Source organism: Marmota marmota, unplaced genomic scaffold (assembly GCF_001458135.2).
Source record: "Marmota marmota marmota unplaced genomic scaffold, marMar, whole genome shotgun sequence".
Classification (NCBI taxonomy): domain Eukaryota; kingdom Metazoa; phylum Chordata; class Mammalia; order Rodentia; family Sciuridae; genus Marmota; species Marmota marmota.
In genome coordinates this window covers 4516879-4532622 of record NW_026000249.1, presented here as the reverse complement: position 1 = coordinate 4532622, position 15744 = coordinate 4516879, and the positions used below count along the sequence as shown (strand labels likewise).

At 34.6% G+C, this 15744-nt stretch overlaps 1 protein-coding gene across 3 annotated transcripts in view; it reads right to left on the bottom strand.

Annotated features, from left to right (window-relative positions):
• The window catches only part of Glra2 (glycine receptor alpha 2), a 177459-nt gene that overhangs the window by 73275 nt on the left and 88440 nt on the right, over positions 1-15744 (bottom strand). The window lies entirely within an intron of this gene.

Genomic DNA, 15744 nt, shown 5'->3' with positions numbered 1-15744 from the left:
TTCTGCTACCTTTCCTATCCTCTACTATCCCCCCTCCCCTCCCCTCCCATCTTCTCTCTCTACCCCATCTACTGTAATTCATTTCTCTCCCTTGTTTTTTTCCCTTTCCCCTCACTTCCCCTTGTATGTAATTTTGTATAACCCTGAGGGTCTCCTTCCATTTCCATGCAATTTCCCTTCTCTCTCCCTTTCCCTCCCACCTCTCATCCCTGTTTAATGTTAATCTTTTTCTCATGCTCTTCCTCCCTGAGTGAGCTTACTCTTATTCTCCTGTAAGTTATGCATTGCCAGAGTGTAAAGCCATTACATACTGTTTTTACTTTTATAACCATAATTTAATTTTAGTTATACAGGTAAATACATGTTTAAAGATCACCACCAGTTTTAATGCTCTTAGAGTTCATAGATACACTGTAATGTACCTATTTATTCAATGGTCAGTGCACATTTGGATTGTGTTTAATTTTTAGATATTGTGAATAATACAGCTCTGAACATTCATATATCCTGGGGACATATGTTTTAATTTCTCTGAAGTAAATATCAGGGAATGGGACCATTGTGTTATATGTTAAGTATATTTTTAACTTTATAATACATTGTTATATTATTTCAAATGGGCTTTAACATTTTGCATTCCGACCAGAAATACGTAAGAACTCTGGTTGTTCCACATTTCATCAACATTATATATAAAGTCTTTATAATTTTAATCATTCTACTATGTGTATACAGGTATCTCATTGTGATTTTATCTTATATTACTGTAATGATTAATGATGTTAAGTATCTTGTGCTTATTAGCTGTGTTTTCTTTCTAGTGTCTGTTGGAAATTTTTGGCAGTTATTCTACTGAGTTTTTGTTGTTGTTGTTGTTGTTGTTGTTGTTGTTGTTGTTATTGAATTGTAAGAGCTGTTTTTATATTTTGGGTATGAACTTTCTGTTCAGATCTATGTCTTGCAAATATTTTCTCCAAGTCTATGATTTGCTTCCCCCACCCCTTTTCTTTCATGTCAATTTAGGTTTAATAATCATTTTTTTCATTTTTCTTCTATCATTTATGTTTTTGGTGATCAGTCTGAGAAAACTTTGACCAGTGTCTCAATGATTTCTCCAATATTTTCTTTCATAAGTTGTGTGTGTGTTTGCATTTGTGTGTGTGTGTGTGTGTGTGTGTTTTGCTGGGGATTGAACATATACTTGCATGCTAAGTACACACTCTAACAATGAGCTATATTCCCAACCCTATGGCTATTCAGAAATTAGTTCAATGTCATTTACCCTGCAATTCTTTCAGGAAACACTCATCAAACTTTGTAATGTTGTAGCAACACATGTACATTTACCTCAGAATACTTAATTAAAATTATTTATTTAAATGTTCATTTTCTGCACTAGATAGTGAACTTCAACACATAGTGATAAATCGTATTCATTTATGAATGTCAAATGTCTGGACCATGCCTAATATATTATAGGCCTTTATTAAATATTTTCTAAATTATTAAATAAATAAATGAATGCAAGTATACTATGAATTTATTAAATTGTTTCTATGAAGTGCTTTGGTATCAACATTTCATTAAAATATCACAAGATATCTATGGGGAAAACATTGTTACTTCAATATTTATAAATTATTTCTTCTCCATAGTCTAATGAATTAAGATCAAACTATTTAGCTTGTCATTGAGAGGTGTCTATGATGTTTATTTTCTGCTATTCCCTTTCACATATCTAATTCCACAAATTAAATGGGACAATTCATTTGGTATTCATCTGTTTCCTTAATATTTGCTTCTTCATGATCATTCAAGTTTTCTCTTCTACCTTGAAATTCCCTCCACCTCATTTCTGCCTAAGATTATCCTACCATCTCAAAAGCTACTGCTTTTATGTATTTTCCCAAGATCTTACCAGATGACTATGAATTCTCCTTCATTTACATAACATCAAACCTGTATTCATCTTTATCTTAAACAAAATATAATGTTTTTCCTTAGCTTCTCATCATTTTTCCTTTCTAGTGTCTGTTGGACACTAGAAAGTGACTCCTGACTTACAGCATATTATTCTCTATTAGCAGGTTCTCATTGTTCTCCTGTTGTCCCTCCCTCCAAATTGTCCAGTTTGGCCTTATGTGTTCTCAGACTGAGAATTATAAGGACTGACTTGCAAAGGTGCCTCTGTTATGCACTGGAAATGGGGCTTGGCCCCTTAGTTGCCTCCTTTGCAAAGCAAATAAGGTCTTCTTTTTATGTTATTTAATTTCCAGAGTCTTCAATCAATGCAAAAGTTATTTTCAAATTTAAGATGACATAAACATAGGAACTATTATAATCATTATTGAAATCAACCTTTAGCTGAAATCCATGTATCTCTCAGTCCAACCAATGAAGACAAATATATTTATTTGGGAGGCATATTTTGGAGCAGGTGTGCTTTTGGCATTCTTTCAAAGTGACCCCTGACTCCTGAGTCTTCCTGTGACCAATGCAATCTTTTAACTTGTTCATTTCTTGTTCCTTCTGCATTTTGCCTTGTGTTTCATTAGACATTTTTGGATCCTTCTGTGCACTATCCAACATCTGCTCATTCTTCCCCATGTCAGGCTCTGTACAACTAATGTGAAAGGGAATGTTGACCTATTTTGCTTTATTTCTCATGTTTTTGGAGTTGTGAAAACCTGGCCCGAAGGTGGCTGTCACTGTCTTTTATGAGGTCCTGGAACACAGATGGCAGGAAGAGAAAGTAGAAGCCCAGAGTAAAAGTTACTTCACATTTTCAATACCATTAAGGGATCATACCTCCTGGGCAAAGCTGTGAGGTTATTGCAACTGGGATGCCAAGTCTCCTCTGCTAATGGACTCTCTCCAACTTTGTTAAACCCTCTCCTCAGGATTATATTACCCTCAGTCTTCTGTGTCATATATCCTCCTGCCCATCTCATTTATTTGCTCTTGAGCCTTCTGGACTGGTCTGAGGTGGAGTCTGGCTCCCTGAATTAAGTTTACTTTCCTAACTTCCTTTCATAGCAAGTTCAAGTGAGCCATTTAGTGATGCAAAGAGAAACTGCAGTTAAAAGAACAGCCTTTGGATAAAGACTTTCGGAATTAAAATTTCAGCTCTGCCATACTCCCTTTCATTATTGCTAAAATTATTGAACTTCCCTTGCCTCAGTTTCTAAAACTATAAAATAGGCTACTGAGAGATACTTACCATTCATTGTTTGATAAAACAAGTTAAAGATTAAATTAATCACATAAGGAATTCAGGAATAGTGCCTAGTACTAAAGAAGCAGTCAATACAAGTAGAGTATTTCATGCCAATAAAGGAATCTAGAACAGAGCCATAAATACATGGTTTTGGACTTTGAAACGTGTGGGTTCTCATTTTGTCTCTGCTACTTACTGGCCATCCATGCAATCTAAGTCTAGATAATTAATCTCTATAGGCTTGAATTTCTTCATCTATGATAATAGTACTTTCACCATATAGGATCATGTTAAACATTAAGTAACATAATACGTACCAAATCACTTTTAACACAGGGCTTAGTACATAATAAGCATGTACTTAAACTGGCTACTTCTATTTCTCAGACTATTGCAATTCCTTTCCCTCACTATTTAGTCATGGTTTTCTAGAGCACAATCCAATTTTCTTCACTTATTTCAGAGGAATGGCTTTCATGATGCATTTTTAAAGTCAGGTTAGAAGTCAGAAGAGCTATTTTTTGCATAGACTAGATTTGTGGTATTTCTTAACTCACAGAGGATCAATGAAAGTATTGTGCAAAGAAGACAGTAAAGCTTGGGAACAGACAAACAGGCAGTTTTAATTAACCCAACAAATGAAAGCCCTTTAATTATTTCCAAAGCATATCTAGCTCACTCTGTGGGAAAATTAGCCATCTAATAATGCACCAAGTCCAGCAAGCCCCAAGTGGACTGTTTCAAAAGCTGTGCTATCTTCTTGTTCTATTTTTTTTCTTTAAATTACAAAGAGACAAGATAGTAAATTGAGAGTTGTGTTTTGTTTGTATCTATATTCAAAGTATTTTGTTTTGAAAAATAGCTCTGCTATTCACACACATATTTGTGCACATTGTCTAATTATGAGCTCAAAGAGGTTCTCATCTTTCTATTAATAAAGATCTCACAACCCAGAGGAAAATAATAGAAAATATAAGCCAATAAGAATATGAAGAATGTACAGCCATCAGGAATGAATGATGGAACATGAAGACATCAACTAAATACCTTTACTAGGGCTAGACAAGGAAGAATATTTATTATTATGGCTCAAATCAAGGCAGTATATGCCCTCCACTCTGCAGTCATCTCTTTTTCTACCCAAGTTAATTAATTAAATCATAAGCACAGCAAGCAAGGAGTTTACTATTTACCTTTACCTGCCTATACCATTTATATAGATCATAGAAATACCATCAGTTGTGTAAAATCAATATTTCTCATTAATATTCATATAATACAGTTGTGCAAGCCACAACCTTTTTCATGCCACCATCAAAATTCTTCTTCATGTGAAAGTGAAGATTTAAGTATTATGTTTTCAGAAATTGAACAATGAACACTATTTACAACACCCATTTAAGAACTTTGTGATTGGTATTGGAGTTTACCACTAGAAAGGTAGAAGATAAGCAAGTAAGAAAGAAATTGCTTTTTTCAAGCCACAGAGCCAAAAGCCAATACTAAACTAAGTTATCTTTGCCTGTTAATTCTTTTTCTTCAAATCAGCATTTAATTTAACTATCAAGAATGTTTTTTAAGGTTAGAGTAATACTTGAGATTATTTAGAACCACTTTCTTAGGTGGGAAATATAGTTTATCACTGGTTAGGACAAGAACTTTCTAGATTTTTTAAGCATATTAATTAAAAAGATAAATTCATCCTCTGAAATCTTATATCAGCAAAAGAAACAGTATAAGTTAGGATAATAATATAAATGACCCCGGTTTGAGGTCCTGGACTTTTGAGATTTCGACTGGAAAAATGCTATATTTCTTTACCTTGCTTAAACTAGCAAGTATAAAAAGTATACTTTTTCCCCTTAACAAATTTCTTTTTTTAGTTTAATACCTTTTAATTTCATATTTAACTTCCAAAAGTGTATAAGGAGAGTTTACAGAGGTTTATATATAAAAACATCTCCTGAATTTTTTATTGTTTTTGTTATTGTTACAGATCCTTACATGCAAAAATATAACCATAGTCTTTGACCAATATCCCTCCTAGCACTTCTGTGCACCCTCCCCACCTCCTACCCCTTAGTCCCTTGCCTCTACTGGTCTACCTTTTGATTTTCCTGAGATCTGCCCCAAACTTTCCCTTTAAAAATATCTATTACTTAGAATATTTAGAATAGTCTTTGAAAGAGGAACGTACTATGCTGGGGATATAAGAGATTTCCTAGCATGCATTGAGACCCTAGGTTCAATTAAAAAAAGCGAGAGGCTAGGGTTGTGGCTCAGTGGCAGAGCACTTGTCTAGCACATGTGAGGCCCTGGGTTCGATCCTCAGCACCACATTAAAATAATAAAATAAAGGTATTGTGTTCAAGTACACCTAAAAAATAAATATTTTTTAAAAAATAAGAATGACTATATTGTCCCATTAGTTTATGATAATCCTTGACCCTCAATTTCCTTTTTCACAAAATGAAATCAACTTAATATCTCTGACTATACTAATGAAATCAACTTAATATCTCTGACTATAATCTATCTAAACTCCAGTTTTTCATCAAAGCACAGACATGTGAGCTCTGGTTAGGAGACGGCTCTGGAAAACAAAGTAGAGTGGCAATTTGTACACTGTCATGGAGAAATCCCACTAAATGAATCTTGTCCTAAGAGCAGGAAGGCCTCTGCTGTTGTCCACAGAAGAGTGAAGGAGATTAGGAGTATAGATAAAATCTAGAAAGATTAGTGGCACCTCTTGGGCAGCAGAGTTCAATGTGAGTAATCCCCACCTGAATAGAGTACTTGTAGGTTTATTCCCAGCAGCTACAGGGGGTGGAGAAATATGTTCTTCCTTGACATTTTTTATTAATTTATTTATTGAAAAATATTTATGGGGTACAAATGATTTTTTTTAAAATGTGGAATGGCCAAATCAAACCAATCTAACCATGTTTATTTTACTGCTGTTCTATTAGTTAGCTTTTCATTGTTCTAAGAAATACCTAAGAAAAATCAATTTAAAGAAAAGAAAGCTTTATTTTTGGCTCAAAACTTCAGTGGTTTTCATTCTTGGTAACTTGACCCTGTTGCTTTGGGCTTGTGGCAGCACAGTATATCATAGTGGGATCATCACATCATGATGGCTGGGAAGGAAAGAGAAAGGAAAGTGCTAGGGTCCCAATGTCCCTTTCAAGGGAACAAACACCCTCAGTGACCTATCTTCCTCCAACTAGGACCTACTTCCTAAAGATCTCACTGCCTTCCAATAATGACATGGTGTAGGGACCAAACCCTTAACACATGGGCCTTTGGGGGACATTTCATATCCAAACTATTACACCTGTGTTAAACACTTCCAGGACCCATTGTCTTTCTCTTTAGAGATTTCTGGATCCATATGTTCTATTTTCCTCTAATTCTAGAAATTATTTAATATTTTATCACGACTTCCTACCTTGCATTTTTCTTACATCTTCCTATCCTGTATATGGTTTAATAATGGATTTTGTGGCAAAAATGTATGATCTTAGAATGTTCCCATTTCATTGTTAGAGCTGTTTTGGCACTCCTGGACCATGGCGATATTATTAATGGAATGGGGAAGTGCTCCCTAAGCCAAGGAGGAAAGGGAAGCACAAAAAAGCAAAATAACATTTACACTATAATTCAAATTTGAAGGAAAATTATTGTCAAAGCCAGCACCCAGTGAACTCTTATGTTTTTACTAGAAGATACAATATTCTTTTTTCCTTGGTCCAATTATGTTACAATAATTACTGGCAGAATGATGTTAATTGGAACCTCTCTGGTGAGATGATCTCATGGTCTCTAATAACATAAACTAATCTCTGAGAGCTTCTCAGCCCACTTAATCCTGTCTACCTAGTTATTGTCCATTGCTGAGCCATTTTAAAATGTAATGAGAACAAGTATTTTCCAGAAATTTAGTTGCTTAAAACAACCCATATGTATCAGTACATTTCTACTGGTTGGAATTCTGGCCCAGCATGTCTGAGTGCTCTGTTTAGAGTTACAATGCTGAAGTCAACTTCTCAGTGAACTGTATTCTCATCTGGAGTTTAAAATCCTCTTTCAAACTTATTTCTATCATTGGTAGAATTCAGTTCCTTACAGTTATAGGACTGATGTACCTGTTCCTTTAATCACTATCAGCCAGGAATTTCTCTCAGTTCCTTAAGGCTTCCCACACTCCTCCTATGGCCCCCTCCAACTTTAAGCAAAAGTTGAAGTTCCTTATGCTTCATATCTTTCTGACTCCCTTTTCTGCCATCAGCCAGAGAAATCTGTTTTTAGGAGCCCATGTGATTAGATCTGGCCCACCTGAATAAACAATTTTAGGGTCAACTATACCATACAACAATCATGAACATTATATCTTATCAGATCATAGGTCCTAGGGGGAAAGCACTTAGAATCTTGGCAGGAAAGGACAGATGGGAATTCTGCCTACCATTGCCAGAATAAGAATATAAAAAAGGACACCAGGTCAGTATTTCTTTGGAGCCAAATAATTTTCAAGGGTCACTTTCTTAATATCCATGTAATAGAAAGTTTAAATGAGGGAGGAACAATGGAATGAAACTAATCAAATTATTCTATATACATTATGAAGATACCACAGTGAATATTTTCCTTTATGTATATGTATAAAGCACTAATTTAAAAAACTATAAATAAATAGAAGGAAGACCAATAGAGCATAAGAAGGGGACCAGCAGGAGGGAGGAGTGGTGGGAAGAGAAAGCACTGGGGACTGAAGTAGAGCAAGTTACATTCCATGCATGTATGTTATGTCAAAATAAATCCCAAAACTATGTATAGGTATAATGTGCTAATATAAAACATAAAAAAGAAACCTAAGCAAAATTAAAATTAAAATAATTATTTGCTCTGTGGACATATAGTAGCCATCACTGGATGAATTGTGAAAAAAATAATCGTGACCAAATGCATATCATTGCACATTCTTAGATTTATGGGAAGCTAATATCTTAATGACATCAAATGATAAAGGATGTGATTCCTTTATAAATCTCATGAGTCAGCAGAGAAAGGACAGGCAGTCAGCACTTTCTCTGCCCTCATTGCATCCAATGGCTAAGGAGCTGGATGATTGAATGATCATACCTGGTTGTACCTTAACATGCCTCTTTTCTGGAAAAAATTGTTTTAGACATGTCACTGGCACATGCAAAGGGGACAGAGATGAAGACTTATTTCTTTCAGTATTAGGAAGAGCAGATTCTCATTAGTAGAAGAACTGCCAGGCACTCAGCCCAGGCAAATGGGTTTAATGAGAGAAAAAGCCCATGGTCCCCTGTAAGTTACTGGCAAAGAGGTTCTCTTACTCAGGTAATTTCCTCCCCTGCCACATTTTTCTTGCATTCTCTGGCCATTAGGATGCCCTTGAATATAGAACTTTTATAGGAATGTACTGTACAGTACATAAAATGATTCTTGTGGAACACAAGTTCCTATTCTATTTAAAGTGTTCCTGTGTCTTGAGCTACCTGGAGGGGAACTACTCTTTTTCTCCTAAATCTTTTAATTCCTATCCAGAGTCAGAATGAACAATTTACTAGTCATGAATATGTATAATTTGGCCTGAGCTCTCCTAAGTCATACAATAATGGAGCCATTAGGCATATGCTGGATTCCCAAAGCCAAATGGACCAGAAAAAAAAAAACAAAACATTTACAACAGACTTCAGTAATCATTTCAGTGGTCATTTTACACAGGCAGTCCTGGCAATTTAGACCCTATCTCCCAGTTCTTGTCTGAATGGTCCAGATCAACATGTGAACACTTTCCCAATTTGTTGGGTAATATCATAATCTTATCTTAATTGAACAGACATAAAAAGATCTAATCTCTCATTTCAAGACTATTATCAATAGCCAATATGTATTGATGGCTTGCTATATATCAGGCATCACTCTAGGAGCTTTATAAAGCTCCAGTGAATTCTGCAATACTAAGAGGCAAGTCCTGTCATGATCCTGATTTTACAGATGAGGCATCAGAGACATGTAAATAAAACTAACATCATATGGTTTGAATCCAGTTATCTTGTCTGAACCACTAGATTGTGTGGGATTTTATCTCACTTCTGATAATACATACAGGAAAGAAATCCTACCATATAGAAGTCCGCTCTTGAAAAAGAAGTCCTTTTTAAATCATTGCTTTTGAAAACACCACAGAGAAATGAAAAAAATATTACAGCTGACCTTCAGTACACTGGTTTAGTAAAATTATGTAGTACTTGGAAATTAGAGTTCAAATCAAAAATTGTGCTTGTGTAATAAAATAATCAGCAGAAACTTGGAGTAAGTGCTTCACAAATGAAGATTGCACAATGGCTACTGAGCATAAGAAAAGGTGCATGCTTGTCATTATTAGTCATCAGGTGTATGTAAGTTAAAATCACAGTGAGCTTCAACTAAACATCATCTGAATGGCTAAAATGAAAAATTTTTTAAAATGACAATGAGTATTGGCCTTTATTTTGAGCAATTTTAACATTGTTGGGAGAATATAAATTGTTTCAAACATTTGGGAGAACTGTTAATATATACTGGAGCAAGCATACTCATACTCTATGGCCTAGTAATTCCACTTATAGATATACTCTCCAGATGAATAAGTGCATGTACCAGTTTTTCATAGCAGATTTAAGACATAATGGCCAAAACCTAAAAGTAATGCCCACCAATAGGAGAATGAACAATAAAAGGGAAAAATTAGTGCTATACACCTAACATGGTAACATACCACAGGCATTAGATTTTGTAAAAGAAGCCAGTCATGAAAGAATATATACTGTAAAGTTCCATTTTTTTTGTGAAATTCATGAGGAGGCAAAGCTAATAGAAAGTTAAATGTCAGACTGGTGGTTACCTCTGAAGGGAAGTGTTAATTGTTAAGTGGAAATAGGAAAACCTTTTGGGGGACTGAAAATATTCTATGTCTTGATCTGCAATGTATACATAAGTAAAAATTGTGGACTACATAAAAAATATAGGGAATTATAAATATAAAATCATTATACACACACACACACACACGCACACACACACACACCTGATAAAAAGTAAAAGACTTATATTGGGAAATGTTTTTTGGGGATAGAACAGGACATCTTGGCTCTTATTCATTTTCTTTTCATTCTCTTGATATTCTTTCCTCATGGTGCAAGCAATATATTTGTTGAATGATTACTTTTCTTATGCATTTACCACATAATGTTAGACATCTTCCAAACAAACATGGTAAAACTTTGCACATTTTCTTCCTTGAGAATGCCTCATATATATTGTGTATACCTGGTAAAGCAGTGGGGGTTCATGGCTTGCTTTATCTTTTTTTAACCACCAAATGCAAATCTTTATGAGAAGCAAACATTAAACTATTTAAAATGTATATCCACACCCTGTGGTTTGGGGTGGGTGTTACTCTGTGATTATGATGTAAAGAGAGAGAAACATGTAATGGTGCAGAAACAAAGTTACAAAATATTCTTCCCATTAGGGATACTGATTGTATCACTAAATATGTGGAACTCACATATGAAATACACTTGTTATATACATCATTTAAAAATTGTTTTACTATGAATGTTTTGACATCTGTTATGGCAATTTGCTATCATTATAAATATTATGTCAAGTAATGCAAGTTTTTAAAAAGTACATGAAGGTATTAAATATAAAAAGCAAATAATGCAAGCAAATAAATGGGAATTTATTGAAATAGGATTAAACTTTCCTCTGGCTAGACAAATTTGAGTCCTTTTGGTAGGGTCTTTAGGTATTGAGAATTTAGGATCTTGCAAAAGCAATGCAAGGCTCAGAATTGTTAATGCTGGACAACATTTAAGGAGTAGAAATCATAGAGACAGACAGAGGGGCCCAAAACTGAGGAGCTGGCTTTGACAGTTGTCCTTGGAGCTCCCACACTGACTTTGAAATAGCAAAGAATTATTCCCGGATAGAGAATAAGATAAATACTTGCAGGTCAGGAGGGATTTTTTTCTAAGACTGTTAAGTTGCTTATTTTAATTAATTAGATGTTGGAGATTTCCTTGCCTCTGATGTGGGACCTCCTTCAACACAAAATTCACAATCTTGCTCTAGTTACTCATTTGACAAATATATATTGAGAACCTGTTTTATACCAAGCTCTATGCTGCAGTGGCAACACAGTGGGTCTTTGCCCTCCTAGCATATGTGATCTACAGTGCCCTATTTCTCAGAATCAGGGACATGGTTTCCATTAAGAATCTCCTGGAAAAGTTAGTTTTGGGTGACTCCAGAAGAATATTGGCAGGAATTTGAAGTAGGAGAGAGAAGGGAATTACCTCTTACAAAAGACATCATGCAAGACTTTACTTATAAAACATATCATTCAGGACTCCACGGCAGCTTTAAGAGGTAGTTATTATTGTAACAACTGGCTTGACCAAGGGTACTTGTAGCCAGTAAGTTATGGTTTAGATTCTAGGTGTCCCCCAAAAGCTTATGTATGAAAAAATGCAAGAGAGTTTAGAGGTGAAATGATTGGATAATAAGAGTCTTAACCTCATTAGTGCATTAATCCCCTGGTAGGGATTAACTAGGTAGTAACTGTAGGCAGGTAGGGTGTGGCTAAAGGAGGTAGGTCATTGGGGGCATTCCTTTGGGGTATATGTTTTGTCCCTGAAGACTGTAGCATATTCTTGTGTCCTCTTTCTCATTCTTTCTCCCTCCCCCAACCCCCCCATTCCTGATCATCATGTTCTAAGTCACTTTCCTCTACCATACACACTTCTGCCATGATATTTAGCTTCATCTAAGGCCCCAAGGAATGTAGTTGGCCATCTATGAACTGAGACCTCTGAAACTGTGAGCCCTCAGATGAACTTTTCCTCCTCTAATTGTTCTTGTCAGGTCTTCTGTTCACAGTGGAAAAAAAAAAAAGGTGACTAAAACAGGAACTCAGATCCAAGGATGTCTGAACCCTGGATAGAAAACTGTATTTGCATCTAGTTATTCATTCTATATATGTTTATTGAGTGCCTACTTACTAAGTGCCTACTTATTCTAAGCATAATATGGTCTTCTAATTATTATGGAATATTTATTTCAAATTCCATTATTCTGTCATACATTTGTTAACATTTGTAGATTTTATTGTTAGTCACAACAAAAATGGAATGCAACACAGAGGGACTTAGAACATTTCTGGGAATCCATATTTCCATCAAACATTGTATGTAAAATTAATAAATATTATACCTCCCACTTTTATGCTACTAATTATAAAATGCAAATACGTGTGAATGTACCCAAATTTATAGTAACTTTTTGTATTTGAAATTATATTTTGAATAAGTTGTTACTAAACAAAATTACTTTCATCTGGGAGACATGGTATGTTTTGATATTAAAAGGAAAGTATTAAAACTCAAAAGGAATATCGCTGGTTGATGGTATGATAAAAATAATATTTCATTATTACCATTTGATGTAAAAAAAAAACAAAATAAAATTCTGTATCAGTTAATGACCACATTTATTTTTTGAGTGAAAAAAATTGAAATTTGGCTTTCATATAAATTATATAAATTATAGGGGAAGATCATAATCTGTTTAATGAAAAATGTTAGTTGTAGAGTCAAATAAAAATATTGTAAAAATATCTGGTTTCTTTGAAGATAGGCTGAAGTTAGAACTTCACGTTTTGGAGCTGTGTTGTGCTGTTTCATCTATATGTAGCTCAATATCTAGTCTGTCCTCTCACTATCATCTTCCCATGGATCTTTGGCAAGCCTTCCTTTTTATATTTCTCCAAACAACAAAGAAATCATATATTGAATAGCTTCCTTATGCTTTTACCTAAATTCTGAAAATTTCAATTCAGTAACTTGCTTCCATCTGAGATGCAGATGGAAGAGTTCAAGGGGGCAGTGTTCAACAGTATTGGACTGATACTGAGATCCTATTCTTTATTTGGTAAAACTTTCTCTAGGCACTCCTCTCTTATCCACAAAAAGTGATAATAGTATTTGCTCTGCTTATGTCCAAGTCTTGTTTTGATGGTTATAATATAAAGAACATAAAAGATACTTGAAGACTGGAGACATTATTTTAAAATAAAGTATTATTAATAGAGTTAGCGTATCATCCCCAAGGGAGCATAGAAATTATGTATTTTTCCCAATGTTTTAAAGATTTTTTTCCTTTTTTTGTGTATAGTTGTAATTTTTTAGTTCTTATTTTCAGAGCTACATAGAAATTGACATTCATGTACTTGAATATGTGCACTATTATAAATGTATTCCTTATATGAAACCCATGGGAGTAATTGTGCACTATAATTCAGAGTTTTTCAGATTTTATTAAGGTAATATTATAAGTTATACAATTTATTATATATTGCTTACTCCTAGTGGGGCTTAGGGAAGACCCTGTAATCAAACACATTAATATTTCTTTGGAAAACAGCATGAATATTCACACTAAATGGGATATGTGGAGCCTATAATTAGCCTCTCATTAGTTCAGAACAGGTTTTGTTGCCAAATGAGCTATGGAAAACCTTTTGGTTTTCAGATAATTAGGGATTTACAAGTGTGGATAAGGGATTTTGGACTTGTACATTTTCAGAAGTGCTAAATGTTTGTTTCCTAATAATCTCCACCACCCATCTTAGATACTTTTTGGTCATCCCTGTACTTGTGTTGGATGGGAGCTGCCCTTCTGTTTCTCATTCTACCTCTCCCATAGTTCCTCACTATCCACATGATGGTAAACTGAGTAGCCAGGTACATATGTGTAACTCTCCCCACTTGATAGTAATTGACTTGTCCAGAGTGAACAGGGGACATAAGCTGGGCTTATTGTTCTGTTGTTCAAGGATCCCATCCAGGTTACCACATTACCATCAGTCATTATCTCTTCATAGGCTTCTTTGGGTTATGACAGTTTCTTTGACTCTATTTTTGATATGCTTGACAATTTTGAGGAGTACTTCTCAACTGTCAACTGCATTTCTCATGACAAAACTGAGATTTTGGTTTTGGGGAGGAAGACCACAGAGGTAAAATGCCATTCGCATCACTTTGTATCAAGGGTCATATTATCAACATGATATCACTATTGATGTTGACCTTGATCCTCTGGGTGAGGTAGTGTTTGTCAGGTTTCTCCACTGTAGAGTTACATTTTCTTCCCCTTTCCATACTTTACTCTTTGGAAGGAAGTCATTATGGGAAGCCCTCACTTAAGTAGTGGGAAGTTATGCTCTACCTTCTTAGGGGAAGAATATTTACCTAAACTATCTGGAATTCTTCTGCTTGGAATGTGTTATTCTCCCCAATTATTTTAAGAAATCATTTATTTGGATCAGCATGGGCTCAAATATGGGTTATAATCCCAAATTACTTTTAGTACCACTTTCAGTCACTAGTCACTGTGTTCCTTTGACATATACTACTATCATCTTTTTGTTTTTGTTTGATTCAATCCCCATTAAACCAAGAAAAACAGGAGCAGTGATTCCATTTGGGCATGAAAGGGGAAATCTTGCTTTCAATTCAAACTTAGATATTTGTTTTCCATAATATGGAGATGGGAGATTCAAAACTTTTCTCTAGTAGTTATTTACAATAGAAATAACAGAAGATGCACATCTCACACAACCTAATTAGTTCAAATAGAGAACAAATGAACACTTCTCTGGAGACCCTTGAAACACATGAGAGAAATTGCCTTGCTTTCTCATATTTTTAAGTCTATCATATCATTATTATATAACCAATTTATTCTAAACAGTGACACAGTCTTCAGCCCTCATATTTCCCTTATTTTCTTTTTTGGTGACATTTACTAACAAAATAACATTCCTACTCATAAGCTACCACCTACGTAGTCTCACACACAGGTGTTACATAAACAGATCTTGCTGATGGATGGTGTCATTATTTGCCCCTATAAAACTCTTCACTAAATGATCTTTTGTCTGCCACACTTGTGTAGTCAAATTCCATTTGTGCTGTTTATCTTCATTTTCTCAATGGTCATGACAGAGCTGATTTATAATGCTGCAGTTATTTACTCTCATTGTAATTCAAGAGATTCATTTAAATGCTAACCATTTGATGTTTTTCTTTAATGAACTGCTTAGAAACTATGTCTTTGTGAAACACTATACATTTTATAAAAAGATGTCTATGGAGGTACTAGTGATTCCAGGAGGATTTGAGAATCTTTATCTACTTCCCTGTCTTCTCAGGTTTAACTTGCCATGGGCAGTTTTGTCTTCTGCTACATAATTAATAGAACACATAATCTTTTAACTCATTTCCTAAGCTTTCCTATTCATTTTAATATCACACTGATTTGATTTAACCCATTTAAATTATTTATTCCAAATTCCATGCAAAAATGCATTCAAACATAAAGATTAATTCACTTAATTAACCTTTTGATTAAAAAATAAGACCCCAGTACTTATCTGTATGGATTTTCTC